Genomic DNA, 5669 nt, shown 5'->3' with positions numbered 1-5669 from the left:
CTCCTTCCCTCTTCCATTTAGTAGTTTACACAGTCAGCCGTGTATACTAACATTGTATTACTGCATACTTTTAAGTATATAAAAATAAAAGTACATCATAGTGAAGCATGTAAAATAAAATCATGATAATAATAGATTTTTAAATAGTAGCTCCATAGCGAAGTGGTTTACGCATCTGAACAACAAGTGAAAGACCCCGGGTTTGATCTGAGGAAAAGACACTGATACCTTCTGGGTTGCGTCAGGAGAGGCATCCAGTGTAAAAACTGCCAACTCGAACATGTTGTGGTGACCCCTTGTGACAGATGAGCACCAAAAAGTAGCTTCTAATAGATAATTATAGTCCTATACCTGATATAAACTAATGCCAAATAATGGTTGATTTACTGCTAGTTAATAAACACAATGCAAATGCAGTACAAATTGTAAATTCAGCAGGAATTGAAAAACAAAACAAAAAATGGGTATGTAGTTCTACAATCAAATAATCAACATTTAATATATTTCTACAGTGAAGTGGAACAGAGAAAATATATGAAATATATTTAGAAACTTGCTCTTAGAAACCACTTACAAAACACACAATTATTTACAAGTCACAATTATCAGACAGGAACAACTAATATATACAAAATAAATGTCCATCCATTCTCTGCTTTTCCTTTTTCGGGGGGTCGCCAGTCTGTCGCAGGGCTAACACGTAGGAACAGACAACCATTCTCACTCACATTCACACCTGTGGGAAATTTAGAGTTACTAATTAACCTGATCCACTAACTGTCTTTCTAGTTTCACTCCCCCGTCTCCTTAGGTCTCATTCCTCCCAGCTGTGTTCCCCTTCTGTCTCTAATTTCTTGATGACTTCCTCAGTGTATTTAAGCCCAGTGTTTCTTTGTGTCAGTGTAGTGTCGTACCCTCAGATTGTACCTGTGCGTTTCTGTTCTCAGTATTCATTGTTCAGTTCAGTTCATGTTTTGTTTTCTGCCAGCAATAAAGCTGAGGTTTTTGAGTTGCATTCAGTCTCCGAGTCCTGCATTTGGATCCTCACCTCCGCCAGCCTGCACACGGAGCCGTGATGCTGTGTGAGGTCCAGGTGGACGGATTTGCTTTACTTTTTGCACCTTTGTGGTCCAGCTACCCAATTTCGCTGTGCAAGAAACCGCACAAAGCTTCTGCTGATGCATCAGGCTCTGTGCTACCCTAAGCCTGTACCTGTTGAATTTTAGAACAAAATTAAAGGCTGAGCGACACACATCTGCTCTGTGTGTGTGTGTGTGTGTGTGGTGGACAGCAAAAGGCTGTCATTTAAATATTTCTGTCATGGTTTGCCGTGTGGCAGGCAGGATGCAAGACTCACACGGTAAATGTAACTGAGTGGCAGCTTTATTGTTGGAAATGACTACTATAAATACAAAACAACTCAAAAGTAGAAATAGGAAAACTCAAAGTAAGCCAGGAACCAGGAATTACTTAGAACACGGAGGGAAGAAACAGCATAGTGAGGATACGATGAGACCACCAACAGAGAGAAACACAGCTCTTAAGCAATGTCAGAAATCTTTCACTACACAAATTTGTGTGTTTGTATTTTTCCATGCACACGTTCAAACACAGTCGCTGTAATTCTTTTTGTCTGTTTAGCCCCACCACACTGTCTTTACCCTAATTGTCTTGATTGTTCTCACTTGTCTCTATTGCAGTAAGATAAAGTATTTGTGTGTCACAGACATGAAGGATGTATACTGCAAAAAAAAGCACTAAAAACCAAGCACACCTAACAGAGAATCACGTCATTGTCCCTCAGTGCTTGTTTTCGAGTCACCGTGCTTGCAGGTATAAAGGACTTCATGTTTGAGTTGTGTGGAAAGACTTTCAGTGAGAGGACCACACTGGAGACTCACAAGCTCATCCACACAGGTATTTCATGTCACTGTGTCATCATAAAACCAGACGGCTGTGCATTACTCAGTTATATTGATTATTACAAGCCTGTTACAAGCTGAACGTGAAACTCTTTCATCTGAATCTACTTTCCTGCTACATTTAAATCAGAACATTGTAAACAAGAGTGGATCAAAGCCCTTCATAATGAAATGAGAGGCTGATAAAGTCACACAGAAAGCAACTTATTACTTATAATCTTCAAATGTAATGCAATATGTAGTAATGTAATATCTTCTTTTAGTCATAATTTAAAGTGATTTTACCCAAAATAATTTTAACTCTTAATGTTAACTGTTGTGGTATGAAAATGTAAGTTAGCTCTTATTAGTTGTTGATGAATAGAGGAAAGAGGAACTTTTGTTTGATTCCAAAAATGAGAAGGTTGACTTAAGTTAGCATAAAGGCTAAAAACGTGTGGTTACAGCTAGGCAGTTTGGTCCAAAGGTAAACTTGCCAAAAAGCCTGTGACATGCAGCTGCTGCCAGGACCTTATGATTTAAGAAGCATGTTGTATCCTTTCATGTAAACGGCTGCTATTTTTGGACTGAGACAAATAGTAGCGTAATGTTAGCTACATGGTGCTAACTAAGCAGTAGTTTCAAGTGCTATTGTCATGTACAGAGAAACAGTGTAGCCACATTTACCCATAATGAAATTCTTTGGCTCATGCTCCTCAGCTTTACATGAACATGTAGAAAGTGTGCTGTTATATTAAGAAGAAAATAACAGAAAATAGCAATAATAATAATGATAATAATAATAATAATCATAAAAGAGAAAAAGAGAGAGAAAAAATTCTCTAAATATTTAAAAGTTAAGGCAAGTTGGTATTTACATGTTGTGCAAAACGTGTGCAATGAGGATTTAAGTGGCATTTGTTGAAGTGACAGTGTGTAGAGTCCTGTAGTTGTAGTGAGTGTGTAATGGTGTGTGCAGAACATCAGCAGCTCAAAAGCCTGGTGGCTTGTGGGTAGAAACTGTCTCTGTGTCTGCTAGCGCGGGTCTGAATGCTCCTGAACCGCCTGCTGGACGGCAGGAGTGAGAAAAGTCTGTGTCTGGGATTGGAGAGGATCCGCTGCGTCTTCCTCATGCAGCGCTGTCTGTAGAGATCCTGCATGGCTGTGCTGTCCTCACCACCCTCTGCACAGCTTTGTGGTCTAGAGCATTACAGCTGCCGTACCAGGTGGTGATGCAGCCAGTCAGAATAGTATGAAGCATGAACTATGAAGCAAAGTTACAAACAATTTTTAGGAAAATGTGTTTTCTTTCTTAAACAAAAGTTTAATAAGACAGGGAAGGACTTGGAGATTTCCAACTGAGATTAATACATTATTGAGCAAAGTTGTGATGGAGTAAATCATTTGTTACACTACTCGTTACATTACTTTTGCTTCATAAATTGACCTGAAACACATTCACATAATTACCAGTTCTGCTGTTCTACACACCAACATATATCCCTATCAAAGTCAGAACACACATGTGATCTTTCATATGTATGAACACAAATCCAACAACACAAAGCAAAGATGCTTTGGAGTGCATTACACACAACACTGAATATGATAGAGTTTAATTTGGGGCTTCATACTAGCTGATGCTGTTGAGCTGACCTCCTCTCCTTCTCTGCTGCTGCAGTGGGTAAGACGTGGACATGTCCCACATGCGATAAGAAATATCTGACCGAGTACATGCTGCAGAAGCACCCTGTTCTGTCCCTCCACTGCTGAAGCAGCTGCCTGTGGTCATAAGGCGGTGATGATGATCCCTGAAGCACATGGTGGACACTGGAGGTGAAAGAGGAGATCAGGTCGGGTTAAGTGGGACTCGAGAGGCGGCTGACGGACACCGACCAGAGTGTCAGTCTGACTGTAGATGATACAGAGACTGGGGTGGGGGAGGGTTTGCTGAGTCAGTGTTTATGTCAGATGACCGGAGAGGGAAAGTGGTATTTACTCACATGGTGTATGGTGTGGATGGGTGCTGCGGACTTCTACTGAGGACACAGTCGGGCGGTGGAGGGAATACTTCTACATCAGCGGTCCTCAACCCCCGGGCCACGGACCGGTACCAGTCTGTGAGTCGTTTGGTACCGGGCCGAGAGAGTTGAGGCTCGGGTGTGAAATTTATGGTTTTCAGAGTTTTTATCATTATTTTTTGTCATTTTTTCGTTAAACTGGTTTCCCTGGGTCTTTTCTTGTGTGTTATGAATAAATCTTCTTTTTTTTGGTACCAGTACTGGTTTTATTTTGCTGCATTTATCTGCGACACCTTAAAGGCCGGTCTGTGAAATTAAAACTGGTCTGTGGTGCAGAAAAGGTTGGGTAGTGCTGGTGTAAATGACATGCCCTCTGTAGAGGAAGCTGTCTGTGGACAGTGGGAGAGCTCACACATCAGCACAGGTGAGGTGATGAAACAGAGTCCATGATGTGCTGAATGAAATTAATCCAATATTCCTGAGGTTGTCTTATGGAGGGGGGATTTTCCAAATTCTAACCTTCCATCAAAAGTCTGCAATATACCATTTTATTAAACAAATATATAGAAACATTTTAAACCACAACAATTAATCCTCTTGTGTGCAAATGTTATTGATGTGCAACTCTATGCTTAAAGTGCGACGCTAAACAAAGTGCTAGTTAAAGTGCTTTTAATAAAGTGCAAGGGTGCTCCTAAAGTGCTGTACAAGTTATAATACAAATAATAAGGGAGTCCTCTTCCTTACAATGTAGATATAGATGGATATAGATATATACACACACCTGTTCAAAAACACTTGAACCTGTTAAAGTGGCTCAGAGTGTAAATATAAACCACTGATTTTCTAATTGAGTGAGTTAGTGGTACAGTAGATGGCAGCATACTGACATAATGGACTTGGAAGGTAAGTATTTTGTAGTGATGGGAATAAAAGGACCAAGGGCACCAATATCGAGCTGGTTCTAAAATACTTTGTTTGATTTGCTATCTGTAAATGTGCTGATATCGAAGACTCTGGTGACCAGCTGAATTATTACATAAAAGATCAATCATAAAAGATATAGTGAGAAACAAAAGGAGAGCAGCTGTCTCTAAGTATGATCGCTAAAGAGTTATGAAACTATTTTCTGCTTGTTTTTAAAACAAAGTTTAAAGATGTCATGCCAGTGTCTTTCCAAGGCCTGTTTGGCATGTGAAGGCGACTGAGCCTTGCCATTAGTAGGTATAACCTGCTTTACAGCGGAGTCAGAACAGGCTGCAGAGAACACAGGACTTCTTTTTGTATAAAATCACCTCACATTAGAGCTAAGAAGTTTAAAAATGTGCGTTGTGCAGTCTCAGGATTGTGTTCAGTACAGATTTAGGAAGCAGAGGGAGACGGACAGCTGAGCTTTCTTGCAGCACTTGTTAACACAGTCACACAGTGTTATCAGCCTGACAGCAACTTTCAGATATATGAGGCAACATAAACATAAACATTAGAATAAAATGAACAGTATAATTATCCGTCTGCAGCAGCTGGATTCCCAACCAGGAAAAGCAGATACTAAGCCAGACCAGACCAAATGTTATTAGATATTCTTTTGGACTCGATTCAGAACAACTCCTATGTGGTAGCTAAAATGTCAGTCTTCTTTTTTGTGTAACTTCAAGGCTCATCTCAAGATGGACTCAAACACAGGACTCGATTTAAAGGCCAGATGTATTACAGAGAGGTCTGATCACAGGTTATGCAGTTTAGGAAC

Source organism: Oreochromis niloticus, linkage group LG7, assembly GCF_001858045.2.
Source record: "Oreochromis niloticus isolate F11D_XX linkage group LG7, O_niloticus_UMD_NMBU, whole genome shotgun sequence".
Taxonomy (NCBI): domain Eukaryota; kingdom Metazoa; phylum Chordata; class Actinopteri; order Cichliformes; family Cichlidae; genus Oreochromis; species Oreochromis niloticus.
Note: the sequence above shows the minus strand (reverse complement) of the source record.